Source organism: Pithys albifrons, chromosome 3 (assembly GCF_047495875.1).
Source record: "Pithys albifrons albifrons isolate INPA30051 chromosome 3, PitAlb_v1, whole genome shotgun sequence".
NCBI classification, from domain to species: Eukaryota; Metazoa; Chordata; class Aves; order Passeriformes; family Thamnophilidae; genus Pithys; species Pithys albifrons.
Genome location: NC_092460.1, coordinates 84,461,111 through 84,479,537, shown reverse-complemented (window position 1 = coordinate 84,479,537; position 18,427 = coordinate 84,461,111). Strand labels below are relative to the sequence as shown.

General features: G+C 38.0%; 1 long non-coding RNA gene and 1 other non-coding gene across 3 annotated transcripts in view; both read left to right on the top strand.

Moving 5' to 3' along the window:
• The first annotated feature begins 620 nt into the window (after nucleotides 1-620).
• LOC139670598 (uncharacterized) overlaps nucleotides 621-18,427 on the top strand; it is a 61,233-nt gene continuing 43,426 nt past the window's right edge. The window contains exon 1 of one of the 2 annotated variants that reach the window (XR_011697514.1): nucleotides 621-695. This is a non-coding gene — a long non-coding RNA (uncharacterized lncRNA). The remainder of the gene's footprint in view (nucleotides 696-18,427) is intronic. The other variant, XR_011697516.1, reaches the window with a different exon arrangement.
• TRNAL-CAA (transfer RNA leucine (anticodon CAA)) lies at nucleotides 17,860-17,964 on the top strand. The gene is made up of 2 exons: nucleotides 17,860-17,897; nucleotides 17,919-17,964. It is a non-coding gene; the product is annotated as a tRNA-Leu (tRNA).

The following is an 18,427-nucleotide window of genomic DNA, read 5'->3' as shown; positions in this document are numbered from 1 at the left end:
GCACAGGAAGTTCTACCTGAATATGAAAAAGAACTTCTTTACCATATGGGTGAGCACACACTGGGGCAGATTGCCCAGAGATGTTATGGAATCTACCTCACTGAAGATATTCAAGAAACATCAGAACATAATTCTGTGCAATTGGATGACCCCTCTTTAGCAGGGAAGATGGACAGGATGACCCACTGTGGTGCCTTCCAGTCTCACTCATTCTGTAATTAACATGCCAGTGAATCAAAATGTCTAAATTACAGAGATTTATAGGGATTTTTAGCTTTCTCTATCTTCTTGCTTTATTTTCCTTTGTCATTTTTTTTATCAGAACATAGGAGGAATATGAAATAATGGTGACATGAGAATCAGTAAAAAGCAAAAGACTTTCAGAAAATACCTGGGGGGCTGAAGAGCTATATAATGGTGATAAAAGTGAAATCACTTTTCAATAAATAGCTCTGTCTACTGGAAGTGCTAACAGTCTTCAATTTCCTGGAGAACTGGAACAATGTGAGAATGTAATGGTTTGACCCATGGCTTCCTCAGTAACCATTGTATCTAAGGAAGTTACAAGTATTCCACACGTGTCTTCCACGTAGCAGAGGGGGAGTGGTTTTTTTTCTTCCCTTCCTTGGCTGAGGAGCTGGTGGGAGGTGGTTGGAGCCTGGACCCTCTGGTTGTTCATGGTTCTCCTGTCCTGGGTGAGATTGTTTCATATTTGTTCCCCTTCCTTGAGGGTTTTAGTTGTGTTTTGTCTGATTCATTTGTTTCTTTTGGTTTGGTTTTGTGTTCTTCTCAATTTTCCAGGGACTCAGTCTCCTATTCCCTTTTTCCCTTTCCCTTTCCCCTGGGGGTGGGATCCTACGTACTGTGTATACAGTGTGATTGTAAATGTTAGAAAATATAATTTATTCTTTTTATTCAGTTCAGTTTCTTTAGAGTGTGTTTCTTTACAGGTTTTTTTTTCCCTTCCTTTGCTGAGAAGGTTCTGGGAGGAGGAAGGGGGGCCAGTCCAGGGTTGGCAACAGCTAGGCCAAACCTGCGCCAGAGAAATATCCACTAAAAAAGAAAGTTGTTTTCTTAAAAGAAAAATTTATAGTTAATATTAATTTGGAGTGGTTTGCATCACATAACTCTGCTGAGACCAGAGGTGGCCTAACCTTTAAGCTATTTCTGAAACAAAATACAGACAAGAAATCAAAGAAATATAACTTACATCTTACCAGTGCTTTGCAGATCAGAAAGTTAATATGAATTTAAAGCAATGTACTAAGTGTAACAAGAATTTATTGTGTTTTTGGTCTAATATTAAAGATCAGTAACTTAAATAAGAAATGGATATGTCTATTTATCTATGGGCAAATTGACTTGAAGACTTTTCTCCACTTATCTATAACTCAATCTATCTATATTTAAGCCACAATTGTAACTGGACTTTATGACACTTTTACATCAATTAGATCATTAACTCATTCTTGTATTTCTCTCCCAGTAATCATTTTTCAAGGGTTCCTCAAGAATTACCTGGCACTATAACTTGAGATCCCAATTTTTCATTTATTTGATTCTGAGCTAGATATGGGTTTCCTGATTGTAATTTCACTTATAGAAAGGAGTTGCAAATTATACATATTTTTAGTGCTGAGAACTTTGCCAAAGTAGTACAATTACATTGATTCTCCTACTATGTTGTTTTCTTTGAGTATATGGAAGCAACTTTTCATGGGATTCACTTTTTTTCCTTCCTGAACTCTTTCTTAACTCAGTAAAGCAAACATTTTTTGAAAGATTGAGAAGAATTTGTTTTTATTATGTTACATCTTTCATATTTTCATTAAAAGATTCTCACAAAACTTCCTGAGAAACCAAAAATAATGTAGAAACAGAAGCACATGAAAATTAATATATTCAAATAGTTCTAACAAAACTGTGTAGCACCATGTGAAAATGCAGTGCAACATCCAAAAGAAAACAATTTTTTTCTCTTTGCTCCTACTTAACTGCCACTTACTATTACAGATAAGTTAATTGATTTTCACCATTACAAGCTGCACTTTGTCAGCTGGGATGGTGCTAGCTTTCTTCATCGCAACCCATCTGGTGCTGTATTTTGGATTTGTGGCTAAACCAGCATTGATAATGGTGTTTTGTGTGTTGCTGAATAATGCTTGTACAGCATCAAGGCAGTGGCCTCCCACAATTAGGCCACAGGTGGGCAAGAGTTTGAGAGGGGCACAGCTGGGAAAGCTGACCCAAATTGGCTAAAGGGAGATTCCATACCCTAACCTTAACCCGTGTTAAAGGAAGAAGTGGGGGAGTTTTGTTTCCTAAGAATGTCACTGCTCCATCATCAGTTCAGTTGTCAAAGATTGTGATTGCCTTTGTATCCTTTCTCCCCCAATCTCTAACCTACTCCACTGTCTTTGTCTCAGCCCACAAGGATTGGTTGCCTTTTTGTGTGTGTGTCTGTTTTCTTCTATTTTCCTTCCTACTGGGAGTCAGAACAACAAGAAAGCAGCCCTGTAGTTGAGTAGGGGTTGGTCAGCGTGTGATAGTTTTGATCCAGGCCTTCCTTAGTAACAAGTTGTAACTAAGGAAATGGCCATTTCCCAGGTATTCCACATTGTGTTTTTCCATGCAACAAGGGAGTATAACTAAGAGAGAGAGAGGAAGTTTCTCTCTCTTCTTCTGCCATGGCTTGGGAGCAGGGAGTCCAGGTGTCGGTCTTGTCTTATCAGAGCCTGGGGCCCTGTTGCAGTGACGGCCATGATCTGCTACTTTGAAAATCAGATGAGAGCTGGTTCTCTCTTGAGGGAGGTTTGGTGAGATTGTATTTTGCCAAGTTTTGGGGGTTCCGATCATACTTGTCTGTTCTGTTTTCTGTTTGTCCATCTGTTGTCCCTGTTTCCCCTTTTTCTTCTCCCTTTTTCCCCTGCGAGATTTTATATATATATATATATTTATATATTCTGATTTAATTCAATTTCTTTCAGGTTTTCGGTTTTCTTTCAATGTTTTTCCTTTGCTTGGAAGAGCGGAGGGAGGAGGGGGAGGCAGTTTGAGGTTGGCAGGGGGACTGGGTCAAACCTAGACATAGTGTTAACTTGACCATGCAACTTCAAGTCCTCAGGCTCTGTTCTGATTCGGGAGCACTGAGCTCAGGGCTGGCCTGAGCTCACCTTGGCCAAAGCTGGGCTGAGCTTGTTGCAGCTTCTTACTCAGGTCCAGATGCCTGTTGTCTTCCCTGCCTGAGTCTAAGCTCTGCCAGTGCCTCTATGGAAATGGCTCACTGCTAGCAAACAAGAGGCGCAGGAGAAGGCTGTGAGAGCACACACCTCATACTAGAGTAGACAGAAAGCAGCAGCCTAAAACAAGAAAAAAATAATCTCAAGCAAATTCCAGGACTAAGGAAAAAGGGAATACACCCATGAGTGGTAAATTCCTCTCAGTATAGATCCCAGGGCAGTAAGAGCTTGCTGTTACACCCCTCACTTCTCATGGAGGGAGATGGCCCCCTGACTTTTGGGGAGAGAGTGTGAGCACAGCAGAAGAGCCAATAGGATGGGTATTGTGGCATGATGGTGCTGATAAGCCTGGATGGGTTGAGGGAAATGCCTCAGCCCCCTGGAGGGGTGCTCCCAGCCGAGAACAACAGCTTTCAAACTGATAAGATTAACATAGGGTGGAGTGTTGTTAAATAATGACACCGCCCCACTTTGTGATATCTTCTATGACCACTCAAGGAGCCCATCCCCCTCAGGCATCTGTACCACCCCCCAAAAAAGATTGACTTTAGTCACACAACCACCTGAAGGAAAAAAAAAGGGATAAAAAGAGATGCAGTTTTAACTGCAGAGAGGGGGGAAAATGGCATGTCTCTGGTGGGGTAACTTCTAGCACCTTGTCCGGCCTCCTCCTGGAACAATGTAGGGGTAAAGAGACCATGTGCTTTCTATTTTTCTATACTTTCTTAACTTTACTTTCTTACAAAGCTTATTCCTTTATACATTCTATCTTACATCTTATGCTAACAGCTACTTTGATTCTTACTTTATTAGCATCTCCTTTTCTAACTGTGTTTTACTACCTTAATACTAATAACAGTAATTTGCTTTACACTTTGCTACTTTATATTAGTTATTGCTTTCTTTTGCAATGTGCAGTTTCTTTTTCAACATGGGTGTTGATAAGAAGCAGCTCTGTTCTTTCCTTTTGCTTTGTGTTACAGAGAGAAAGTGGTGTGCAAGCTATTCTATTGTCCTTGGTTATTGAAAGAGTGTCTAGAGTTTTAGGTGGCTGTGTTTTTAGTTAGTAGTTCTTTGTTGCTAGTTTTTTTTCTGTTGTGAAAATGGAATACATTGCTGTATTGTAACTCGAGTTTGGTGCGTTTTTCTCTGTAAAATGTGTTTTGTGCTGGTTTATTTTGGGGTCTTTTATTATCAATTAAATACAATTTTGCAGCTGTCACACACTTTTATTAATAAATGTTATTTCGGGAGCTGTTGTGGGAAAAGTTCTTTTCTAGCTATTAAGTGTGGCTTCAATAGCAGAAGTTAGAAATCCTTCCAACCTGCGCTCTGTCCAGCAGTTCGGCAGGCAGTGCTGGGTTCATAAGGCTCTATTTTTTCTGGAAGAGCTTATTTAGCTGATAAGTTCTCCCCGGCTTAAGTGTTGGCTTCATATCAGAGGTCAGAGACCCTTCCAACCTTTGTGCTGTCCGTGGTCGACAGGCAGTGTTGGGAACATAAGGATCTGATTGTCTGTGTTTATTGCTAATAATTTCTTATTAATACAGTTAAGACTAGAAATCTTTGCATTTCTGTCTCCCTCCTCTGTTTCACATGACAGGTATAAAACTACTCTAACTTTATTGCTGATGAATTTATTCCTGATTAAGACTATTAAAATGAAATATTAATAGGAATGACAAATTAACTTCACATATGTAACGTGATCTCCTTTGCTTATAAAAAAACTAATAAAACTTCTGCATCATAACATGGAATTCATATTCCAGGAATGGCAACAGAAACAAGTTTCTGCTTCAAACACAACAAAACTGGACATAAGTGATAACATTCCTGCAATGAAAATTTTTTCAAAGTAGTCTTTCTGGGATTCAAATCATCATGCAGCTTTCAACAGATATTTTTCAGGCTACTGTTTACAACAGATATTTTGCCTCATAGCTGATTTAGAACTAAACTCATACTTTTAGCCTTGATTTTTCTGATAGTAGAAGAGAAAAATGTATTTCCAGGTAATAATGTTGTACTGGTAGGTACTTACAGTAAAAAGCACAGCCCCCCCCCCCCCCCCAAAAAAAAAACAACCAAAAAACAAAAAAAAACCAACAAACCTAAAACCCAAAACCCTCCTGATAAGAGGGGGAAAAGTGCTTACCTTATATAAAATGTTTGTTAATTTCTACAAAAACACATTAAAATTAAAGAACAGTTTGATATTTTTCTTTTCTAAGTTGTTTCTTAGTCACCTACTGAGCAGTCACTCACTGATAATTTTGAGAATTAACTGTGTATCTAAGTAGGTAACTAAAATACTTATTGTTTACATTCTTAATTTAATATTTCAAAAATTACATCACTATGCCTTACCATATTTTGCATTGGACTGCAATAAAACAAGACCTTAAGGCAAGGGATATTATACATATCCATTATAGACGGATAATATATTGTTATATTGTAAAATGAAGGCCATGCCTTATCATGCAGTCATAGCAATGACTGTTAACACTACAGTTGCTGATTCACTAGATCCTCATGAGACCAGAGTAGCTGGGACCATAAAATGCTTGAGAAAAAACTCTTGATTTAATACAGTTGGCTGGCCTCTAATTTGTTAACACTTGTTAATAAAAATTCTTTTTTTTTTTTTGTACATAATAACAAATGGTATATTAGAGAGTTTTGGGTTGCACCCCTACAGCTAAGGGTTTCCTTTACTACTGGAAATGCAGCACCACTAGCTTTGTAGGTTTTATAACTGCGGTGTAGACATCTGTATTGAATTAGAGCTCTTATGACCTATTTTCTATTGGTGGAAAAAAATTTATTGATGCAGCCAGCACATGAAAACAAAAACAAACACCAAAACCAACAAAACACCAATTAATGAAAAATCAAATTTGTAGTCCTGTGCAGTAAACCCATCAAATTCTAAATCATATCAACATCAGAATAAAAAGAGCAAAATTGGTTTGCTGGCTTAGTATGTTCCATGTGCAGCAGCGGCATACAGTTCAAACTCAGTAACTTCATGGGTGAACTGGCTAGTCAGTAAGACATATCAAGAAGTGTAAACAAACTGCATCATTCCCTGGTGATTTCTGCAAGTCAAAGAGCTGACTTACAGTACTTCCTGTATAACCTCCAAAATAAAGTGATTATCAAGATGTGCTATATAACTATTTCTGTGCAATAATTGAACTCACATCTGTATCTGAAAGTTATTAATGTAATGTTTCCTCACCCTCAGAGAGGCCACTGTCATTTTGGACAGTTCACTTTTAAGTTAGATGCAGGAATTAAAATAGCAGTCTCCTTATTTCTAATTACATTGATTTAATGAAATATGATTTTCCTTTTGAACATTAAATTTGAGTAAAAAATTGGTGTTCTTCACACAAGAAATTAATAACTGGATAAATAACAGTGCTAAAAACTGCACCCCTTTTCTTTGTACTAAGGACACTAGCAAAATATCAAAAAATTCCCTCACACTGCTTCTTCTTACAACAAACCTTACACAGTTACATATATGTAACTATTATTTCAGTAGGGTTTTTTCTCCCAATTGATTTGTATTAGTTATAGATAATTCAAATCTCTAAGTATAGCTATTTAGTAAAACTGTGATTAAACTTCATTTTGCTTTCTACAGTCTGCCTTTACAAAGGCAGTTTAATACCTCTATCTTCACATTGTGAAATGGCAGAACCCTTTTATATGGCCTTGGGAAAGTAGTTTCTTTGTACATGTTCTATAATTTTACTTTTTTCTTAATTCAAAACCATCTTTTTTAAGAAAAGAAAAGGAAGTACTCATAACAATTTTGTCGGTGCCTACATTTCAGAATCGTGATTCAGGCCACTTGGTCAATGGGCTAGGTCTTAGAAACCCAGATGGAACAGAAATATGAAAAAATATATTTCAGTTCTGTTTTGTTTTTCAGCTTGCATTAGAGATCTTTAAGTTCTCAGTCACTGTGGGACCCAGAAAACAGCCTTTGTTTCCTACTGTTCTTGGTTCTCACAGCCAGGTTTCTTGTGCAAAGGAGGGAAAGATGTAACAAAAGAATAAATTTCCAAACTCTTTTACATTATTATTGAATGCGCCTAAGTTATTTCCTAGAACTTAGGTATTATGCATATGAAAGGTTAAGTTCCTACACTAAGTAGAAGTTAGACATCAGTTTCAGGAAAGTGTATTTCACTCTTCTCTAGTTTTGTAGCCATCAGTATCAAAAGTGGCAACAAGTCTTTGCCTTCCCCAACTGAAACAGACTGTTCTCTGTTATACAAATGAACAAAGAATAAAGGTGAACACAACTAATAGGGATTTTTTCATGTTCACGAGTCAGAGAACACACCTGAATGTAGGTGAAAAACTAAACTCCAGGTTTTTGAGGTAGAGCAGTTAAAAATTTGGGATTCCTACTTTCTTCCATACCAAGTTGCCTATAGGAATCCAGTTCTATCATTCACCTATTCTACAACATGATTGCTCTAAAATCTTGCAACAGAGCCAAAAAACACCAAACAAACAAAAAACAATAAAAAACCACAAAACAAAATAAAAAACACCCCCCCCCCCCCCCAGTTATTAAACCCCTTTGAGAGTTACCAAGATTTTCTTGTGCTATTATATGCTTCAAACTAGGAATTCAAGGATATTCTGGCTTTTCTAGTATATACAGAAGCAATCTGGGGTGCCCTGCCCAACAAAATAGCTGGTTTTCATGTTTCGCAATGCCTAGAGACATTTTTAGTACCTTCCTTTGGCATCACTCATATAACTCATACAGATTTAGGCATTTTAGTTTTCATTTTATTTTCAAGAATGTCTGTTGACAAATAGCTAAGAAGTGGTTCAAACTCTGCATGGTTTCTACTTTATCATCTCAACTTGGCTAAAGTGAAGACTGCACATGAAATATTTACATTACACACAAGAAGTGCTTCCTGCAGAGTAACAGCAGAAGTATGACCAGATTCAGACCTGGCATGGTTCTATAGCACTTCATAAACATAACTTTCACTCCTACTACTAGAGGCCAAAATCTCAGGCACTTAGTTTGCTAGAACATCTCTCTTACTCACAGCAGTTAATTCTGGTATTAAAAAAAAAAAGGTATATAAGAGAGAAAGACACATGAAGTTTGTGAGAGACCATTTAGAACCTGGACATCTATCCTCTCAGGGAACAGCAGGGACCAGCTTCTCTGTAAGGACTTAGAAGCCAATAGGGATACCAAGGCCAGCAGGGCCAGAAGTCAGAGCCTCATCCCCCAATATCCAACCAAGACAAAACCTGAGACAGTGACTCAACCCAATGCTCAGAACATAAGGCAGTATCACAGTGATGGGCATAGTCTGAGGTCAGCCCATAGGTCACAGTTAGGATCACATCCATCGGACCAGGCAGGTAAAATCAGGATCAAGGCAGTCCACAAGTCAAACTCCCCATAACCAGGGACTGCTGAAGAAGAAACACAGCATAGCTTAAGGAGGAAAAAAGTGCTTAGGGCAGAGCTTAAATAGAGGTCCTGGGCCCATGACTGCGGACAGAGGCTCCAGATGAGGCTGATTGGGGTCATTAAGGCTGACTCAGCACCCTGACACATCTGCTGTTCATCCTTCTAAAAGATTTTCTGTATATACTCCTGAGTGTAATATCTGGCTCTTTCAAATGGACAATATTTCAATTTTTTCACCAAGATTTCAGAACTGACTTTTTTTTTATGGAATGGAGATTATGTTCTGGATTTTTGATATATTATTAATTTCTTATTGCCCTATCTTTGTCCTGCTGATTTTTTTTTCATTGTACCTTTTTTTTTGTTTGTTTGTTTAAATTGAGAGTTAGTGTGGTTGTTGTGTAGAGTATATGTAGAATTTGCTTGAAAATCCATTAATCTTTTCCACATCTTTTCACTGTGAATTGAAAAACCCTGGCTCAATGAAGCCTGATACACCAGGCTGGTGCTATGACACTAGCTAAAGGAGTCAAGGATTAACATCAGTATTGGAGATATGCATACAGGCTGTACCTTGGCCACAAAAGCCTTGGGGAAAATGAGTCCTTTCCAATTGAGCTATGAATGTCATAGAACCAAAGAGCATCAAGGCTAGAGGGAATTGTATTTTCCTGAGCAGTCAAAACCCCACAGGATACACAGAATCAGAGAGACAACTGACACTAACTTTTAGATTTCTGGCAATTGCTGTGAGCCAAACAGCTGCTGCTGACAAACCAGGGAAAACACTATCTCCCTGCTGCCCTAGTATCCCATATCTCAGCTGTAAGGTACAGCTGCACAGTTCCCTCCAGGTGTAAATGAGTGTGTTCTGGATGTATTCTAAGACTGAAGGATGCAATAATTTCCAAAACAGGAGGCATGTTAACAAGTTAGCATGATCTTGAGCTATTAAACCATACTGAAACTGCACATAAAACACAAGTAGATGCCCTGAGGGTGAGAGTTGAGTTGTTCCTCCCTTCCTGGAAAGTATTGTATGGATTTACATCTAATTCTTCATATCTACCTTGTCTGCATCTATGTGTTGTTAGAACAGTTGTTTTCAGTGTTTTAAGGACATTCTTCAAGTGAATTAATGTCCAGGGTCACATACAAAGACTCTTGATTCATAATATATAACAAGAAGTTAAAATGTCTTAGTTTATTACTTGCTTCAGGAATATAATTCTATAGTCATGCTTACAGAAGGTTTACAAATCCCTAAATACATGGGTATTTTCTCTCCTACTACTAAGCCATTGAACAGCATAAGCTGTTTAAGTTTTTAAGAGGAAAGAAAAAAAATTAAATGCAGATATTGAAAACAAAACAAAACAAATACTCAGATAGTAGTAAAGAAAGATGAGAAACTCTAAAGGATAAAATTGCTGTGAAGCACTTGAACAAACAAAGCAAATATTTATACAATGTTTAACTGCTTGTGTAATTTAAGGTACATAATTTATTTCTATAAATGATCTTTATGAGTAGAAAAAATCATTCTGCATGTACAATCTTGCCTATGCCTATTGCTACACTTGTAACATTTGGTGGTTATCCTGAAGATGTGAATTATAACATTATTACATTTGATGAGACCCTCATCTTAAACATCAAAATAAAATAAAATAAAATTATTGGCCCTTTGTTTTAGAGAAAAGCATGCATATATGCTAAATATTCAAAACCCAGAAAACAAATATGAATTATGTCATAAATACAGCTTAAAAATTAACAAATCTGAAGGCATTTTAATCCAGTCACTTCTTTTTATAAAATCTTGTTTAAATTTCTGAGCAGCTGAAATAATTTATACACACTGTCTTGGTTTGAGATAAGCAACTGGCAACCCCCCCAAGCACAGAGAGAAAAGCCTCCCTCCTAACACCAGGGAAAGGGAGGAAAAGAGAGGGGAAAGAAAAAACCCACTTCGAATCGCATTTATACTAAATCTACATATATTTTTCACAGAAAGAAAGAGACAATTAGAAGAGAGTACAAATATACACTCACACAAGTCTGCAACAACAAGTTCCTCACCTCAACTTCATAACGAACACACAAATTCTACTATCTTAACTACACATTACTTAAGAAGAAGCTTATTCCCCAGAGAGACAAACTCAAGCAGAAAGGAGAGACCCTGAACAACACATTTTACTTTCCTGAGATACCCTGTGAGCCAGTGGTGGGCCTGGTCCTCTCCATCCCCCCTGGGACAACATCGTGCGTCCTCCCAAGAGGAGGGCTGAGAAGCGACTGACCTAACCACTCCCACACTGGTTCCTGCTCCCCTGGAGATGATGTCATAATGTGGTATGGAATACAAAATTACTGGCTAGAAGAGGTCAGCTGGTAGCTCAGTCCAGCTCAAGTCACCTGACAGCTTCGGCCTAGTCCAAACTCCAGAGCCCAAATCTAGGCCCACCTAGGTGAACCCATGACACACACTTTCACAACTCCTCTGTTTTGCTATAAGATATTTTTAACAGAGAGAGTTGAAACAAAAGCTTCATGTAATGACTACATCACTTGGTTCATATTTATGGTCTATCCTTAGAAGATTTTAACTCATATTCCAAAATGTTTTTGCAAGAAATCATCACTACAATGTCAGAAACATGTCAGTAGCTCAAACTTTAATAAGAAAATTTTCGAAAAAACTTTGTCAGAACAATCATGCCCCCTTGATCCTGTCTTTTTTCTGTATTCTAAGTGGAAATGTCTTCTAAATGGCTGTTGTTTCATTTTTGCAATCATAAACAGAAAAATAGTGTGGTCATATTTGTTTCAATGCATTCTTAATGACCAGAACATTAAATACTTTAGGAGAGATTAAATAGTTAAATTAGAAATGAAGAAAAACATAGGCACAGAAGTCTAACACTGTGTAACACTCTATGTATCTTTGCTAATATCATGACAGTTTCAGTGGCATCTAAAATTATACATTGTGCAGAATAAGACAACACCACTATAGGAGTATACTGGTTTTAATCTGTTTCATAATCTGCTTAAATCTTAACCCTGAAAGGACCCTAAACTATACTTCTGTCATTTAACTCCTAGCAGGGACGGTGCTGTGTCAGGAAAGTTGAGATGTCCTCTCCTTCAGACTTGGAAGGTTTGAGCTGATACCTCCCTCCTCTTAGACTTGGCCTTGGCTTTCATTCTCCCTTTGGAAGAAAGTGTAATGAGTAATGCAGGCAACATAAGGACAGCATTACTTTAGTTCCTATTCCTAAAATTGTTCTCCTTTTAATCAAGTGACCACTGAAGTACCTCAGCTCTTTGTGAGATGCAGTAGCACAAGACCTCATACTTGCTCCTCAGACTACAAGAATCAGGCAGCCAGAGAGTTTACAAATCCTAGTATTCTTGGCAGACTTTAGGAAAATTTATAATTTTGGACTGTACTACAGTATAGGCTTTGAGATTCCTGTTCATGCTAAAAAGTTTTATTTAGTACTTACTAGTATCCTAGAAAGCATAATTATTTCAGGAAACCTTTGAAACTTTTTTCTATTTCATAAGGTGTCTGAAAATACCAAACGGGAAGTTCTGAAATTCAATCATTTGCTCCAGGCTCCTAAATCTATTCCCTTTTTTTCTTTCCCCTGAAGGTAATCACCAAAAGACCTTTGTGAATTTGGGACTGAATGATAGGAGATAAGAAGAGTAAGTCATCCAATGCACATAGGTGACTTGAGGACATATATCTATATATTCCTGTGTCTGAAAAGTCTTAGAAATTATGGGATTTTGGTTCATTTGTACAAAAGCAAACAGCTGTGGTTGTTTTAGAGGAATTATCTCTGAACTGAGGCAGGAAACAAATCACTGTGGGGTATCACCACCTTCAGATAGTGAAGAAATTTTGCCAGATTTCATCTTCCAACCTGGCAGCTTTTGAATCAAAGAGATATTTTTGAAAATGTTACCTACACTCTGTTGTGACTAATGATAGCTGAGACTCTAGAGAGCAATTTGGAGGTCATCCTGTGCCTGCTGCCTCTAACTATGTCATCAGTACTATCATGAGGCATATTCCATGCTTTGGGAAATAGTAAAGAATTTGTTGTGTTTGTAATGCTTTGAAGATGAAAACCACTGTAGATTAACAAGTTTTAGGTTGCAATTACTCTGATTATACTTCACAAAATGTTATTTATTTATTTCAGAAGTACCATAGACTTCTTTATACTGTTTTAGACCCAGCTGATTGAAAGGAAGGCTAAGAATTTCTAGTTATTTTCCACTTAGCCATCAGTCTTTTCCCTCTGTTTTATATGTTGGTTGAAAAACTGGAATGGTAGGATGTGTTGCTCTCTTCAATATGAAATTCGTCTTGGCCATCATCTAACTTGTAGTTTATAACATCTTGTACTAGCAAAATGAGTTGTTTTGGCACAATTTGTAGCACTAAAGATTTTCTGCCTTTTTACATTAAAATCTCTTTAATCCTGAAGTCAAATATTCTTGTAGACACATTTTTCCATTGTAAAAATTTTAACAATCTATGGTCCCACCATGCACTTCATCTCCAGACCATCTTCCCAATTGATTTATTTTCAAATTCTGTTTTCTAGTCTCTACTGCCTCTCAACAATTTTGAATTTCTGCTAGGAAGGCTCCTTTCCTTTCACCTCTGGCTGAGAAGAAATATAGGTGAATGACTGCACAATTCGCTGCAACTGAATGAGGGGATTGTCCTGTGCTTCCCCCCCCCCCCCCCCATAGTCTGATCATAATCAATGCACAGTGCATAGAAGGAAACAGTTGGAATGGCAGGAACTGTTTCCTCTGGCTTTCAGGAGGTAGGAACATGTTCAGTGTATTTGGAATCTGAGGGAATTTTGTCTGCTAAAATCTGCTGACAGTACACAATAGTGATTTTAGGTGGCAGCTAAGGAGCCCTCTACATTAGGAGTTCTGAGGTGAGTCATCCTGTAGTCTAGTGCACACTTACTAAAAAGTTTCCAAACACATAAGTTAAAAACCATGTCTAGTCTTTAAGGCTCCAGATGACACTTCTATGTAAACACTGCATAACTAAATTGAAAATGCATGTATAAGTTCTAAGTCTATTCTACCAGTATAGATGACTTTCAATTAGAAATCATGTACAAACCAGTCACAAATAGTGATCATTATCACAGCTTAAGGCTTCTGCTTTGATTTTCAGCTAATAACTGAGTGACATCCTCTACTCAGAAGCACAAATGCAACAATTCTATACTGCTCTTGGACAGTCTTAATGTACAGATAATAATTAAGAATTTATATTTTTATAACATTCAGTAATTATACAGTCAGTAAAAACTAGCCAGGTAATAAGGCCAACTAATGCAATGACCTATGATTTAAGACTAAACATCAGGAATAACAATGAACTCTCAGGATAACCATACCTTATCTCCATTATCTGTATCTGGGAGGATGCGGCTTAGAGTCAGGTTCATGTCACGCTTTATGTACTGCACTGAATAGCAGACATCAACCTACCAAAATACACTTGGTGAGTAAAGGCACTGCACTGTGTCTGTAAAGTAAGGGATGAGCACCTTTGCATACCTTCAAGATGGAGACTGGATCTTTAAGTCCTTTTATGCCAGGTACATTGAGAGGTAGGATCTAGTCCCCTCCTTCACAGAATCATACAATTTTTTAAGGTTGGAAAAGACTTCCAAGATCATAGAGTCCATCTTTTGACTGAACCCTCCCTTGTAAATTAAACCATAGAACTAAGTGCCACATCCAGTTGCTTCTTGAATACCTCCAAAGTTGGCAGCTCCACCAACTCCTGGGGCAGTCCCTTCCAATGCCTGACAACCCTTTCAGTGAAGAAATTTTTCCTGATGTTCAAAGCCAACTGCCACCACACCACAACCTCTTTCACATAGTTGTAAAAAGACCCTAAGCCTAAACCTAAGCCTAAGCCTAAGCCTAAACCTAAGCCTAACACTAACCCTAAACCTAAGTCTAAGCCTAAACCTAAGCCTAATCCTAAGCCTAAGCCTAACCCTAACCCTAACCCTAACCCTAACCCTAACCCTAACCCTAACCCTAACCCTAACCCTGAGCCTCCTTTTCTTCAGCTCTCTCAACCCTAGCTCCCTCAGATGCTCCTCATGACTTACTCTCTTGACCCTTGACCAATTTCATTGTCCTTCCCTGGACATGCTCTATCACCTCAATGTCTTTCTTGAAGTGAAGGGTCTAGAACTGGAGTGGCCTCACCAGTGCTGAGTATGGAAGGACAATAGTTTCCCTAAGCGACTGAACAAAGATGTTCACTTCTTTATGATGTTGAGTCCTGTACCTGTTAATCGACTTAGACCCTGAGATTAGCTCAGTTGGTTAAAACTTGGTTGCATAATGCCAAGGTCATGGGTTCAATCCCCTGTGTGGGCCATTGACTTAAGAGTTGGACTCGATGATCCTTGTGAGTCTCTTCCAACTCTGAATAGTCTGTGATCTGTGATCTCTGTGACTATGGCTGCATAAAACGGTTCTTCTGGTGGATGTCAAAAATAAAGTGCTTTGCAATTTATTCTTATGGCTTTGCTTGAATGGCCTTGCAGGAGATTGCTCAAGTCTCAGAATATGTCATAATTTCATGTTTGTCTATGTATGCATGTTCTTGCAGCCACAAATGATCTTATACTATCACTACTTTGCCCAGCTCTACTATGGCTCAAGATACAAAAAAAAAAAATCCCATGTGTTAATGAATTCTTTTAAGAATTCAGAGAAAATAAAGAGGAGGCTGCCTCACAGACTGTCATAGAATAGTCTGAAGAGCATGAAAAGAGCTGTGACATATATTTGATCATGAAAATTTTTGGAGATGTGAATCAGGAGGAGGGAGCAAGATTAAGTGTTACCGCATCCTTATTTCCTGTTGCTGAGAAATGAAACAAGGAGAAATCAAACCAACTGCAGAGAAATACTGCAAGAGACCTTATTTCCATAGTCTTTCTGAGTTGTCTTACATTCACAAATGTGTATTTCAAGGTATTTGATGCCAATCTGTGTATATTTCAAATCTTTGCTGTTTGTTTTGGTCTCTGCATTGTATGTGATCATAATCTTTCAGAATAAGACAATTGGCAATCCATTAACATTTAGCATTTTCTTTGTATGCATTCTCCATCTGTGCAGTAAATCAGCAGGTATTCTTTGAATTGTTGGAAGACATCAAATCTTTTAACTTTTTAGATAGTGTGTAGTGAGGAATTTTCAAGATTTTGCTTCCAGGTTACCAATCTTTCCAAAAGTTTTATTGAGACATTCAATCTCTCTCTCATCTTGAAGGCAGACTGTTTTTCATATCCTGTATATAAAACCTTTTCTTCTGAGACTAAAAAAAAAAAAAAGATATTTTGAACAAGTGAGATTGCTTATTGCACATTGAAAATAATATTATTTTAACAACAGATGTGACACAAATTTGTTTTATAAATATTATTTAAGATAATCTATCAATGCAGTAGAATAGCAAATACATCATCGTGACCTTAAGTACCAATTAAAAAAAATTTAGTGATACCCAATGTTTAAGAATAGTTTGCTATTACAGTATATAAATTCATGCATTTTTAGCATAAGACTGGTTTGACATTAAGACCAACTTGAACATGCAATTCTGAGCAGAGTTCTTATAGTTGCAGTTTTGTCCTGACAGTTGCTGGTATTTGTCATGAAACAAGTGTACCCATCAAAAAATAAACATTGAACAAACCTGTCATGAGTATTTTATAAGGAAAGATTGTTTTATAGAATCATAGAATCATAGAATCGATTGGGTTGGAAAAGACCTCCAAGATCATCGAGTCCAACCCTTGGTCCAACTCTAGTCCATTGACTAGATCATGGCACTCAGTGCCACGTCTAATCTGCGTTTAAAAATCTCTAGGGATGGTGAATCCACCACCTCTCTGGGCAGCCCATTCCAATGCCTGATTACTCTCTCTGGAAAGAATTTTTTTCTGATATCCAACTTAAATTTCCCCTGGCAGAGCTTGAGTCCGTGCCCCCTTGTCCTATTGCTGTTGCATGCTGTTGTAGAAGTGAATGAAGATATTTAGGAGTGTTATGCCACCTTCTTATCAGGAAGTCACATCATTTTCTGATGAATGAGATGTGTTAATTTGAAGTTCTAAATTGCTCTCCTGCACTGTAGTAAGTATGCTTGTAATCTGAGCACGTACTCTATATCATCATTTCTCTGAGCATATGGTAGAGATAAGCACAGATGAGATAAGCAGTCAGCCATCACAATTTCAGTTTCTGGTCCATACTTCATTCCATACGTAAATGGAATTATTCTCACTGGTCATCAGACAATTTGCATTTTTGCTCATTTGAATCCTCTTATTGCTAACTGTCATCAAGGAGCTTTGATCTGATTGCAGTTGGAATCTGTATATCCAAAGATAGTTTCTTCAGTTTTCCAAAGCCCATAAACCATACAATGATTCTTTTTCACAAGTGGTGCTTCTTAAGTGTTCTTGATATATATATTCTTCTTGGTTTATTATCATGACTTTGAGGATATGTGAAGCCAATTCTGCTGTCTTGTCAACCACTCTCATAATGGCAGGTAACAAGCAATTGTAAGTGCTTGTCTGCTTCTAGTGAAGTCTTTAACCACACAGAAGCTTGTTCGCGTCCTGTCTACCCAAAGTCAAGATGATGTTTTCCTGAAATAATTATCTCAATAGCTAAGCATATTAAAACATAGATAGGAAATAACTCCACTATAATATCAAAGTGTAAGAGAATGTAATATTTATTATCTGGGATGGGCCATGGTAACAATTTTAGTTTCTCCTGAGAAATAATAATCCTAAGAAAGTCATCTGCATGCCCGAAACAAAATTTGCCAAAGTTCAATTTCAGTCTTTCAATTTTGTGGCACTGCAGAATGAAATATGCATCAGGAATCTTTTGAAATGCAGTAGTATACAGATGAAACTGGACTTGACAATGGTTATTGAGAATTATGGATGTCATTTGTCCAAAAAACACTTGATGACGAAGCAGCTTTATATAACACACCCTGAAAATAGAAAAATCAATCACGTTACAAATGCTGGGGCTGTCAGGATGGCCAAGTGGTCTAAGGTGCCAGACTCAAGGTTTGAATCCTCCCCTGGGAATTCTGGTCTCCTCATGGAGGCATGGGTTCAAATCCCACTCCTGATACACCATTTTAGTGGAAATTCCTCAAAAAAAAAAAAAAATTCTTGGGGCAGTCCTGTGGTGTAAAGGAGAGCACTCTGGACTCTGAATCCCAAGGACCTGATTTCGAGTGTCAGTGGGGCCGTCCCCTGGGCAGTTAAATGCCTCCCTGACATCCGATCTCATCAGAAGATCTTGGATGCTAAGCAGGGTCAGCCCTGGTTCATACTGAGTGCTGGAGACAGTCCCAAGACTTCACTGTCACTGTCCAAGCTCGCTTGGCTGTAGCAGATGGACCTTAGGACTTAAACGGTGGGGCCAGTTCTGCGCATGCTGTGCCTCACCTGAAAAACCCACTGCACAGGCTGGAAGGGTGAGTCCTTCCCAAATCTTCCTTCATGAAGTCTGGTCATACATACAAATGCTGGGACATTTCTGCTGCCTTAAACAGCATAACTTGTTGATGCACAGTCTTGAAAACTAAAGC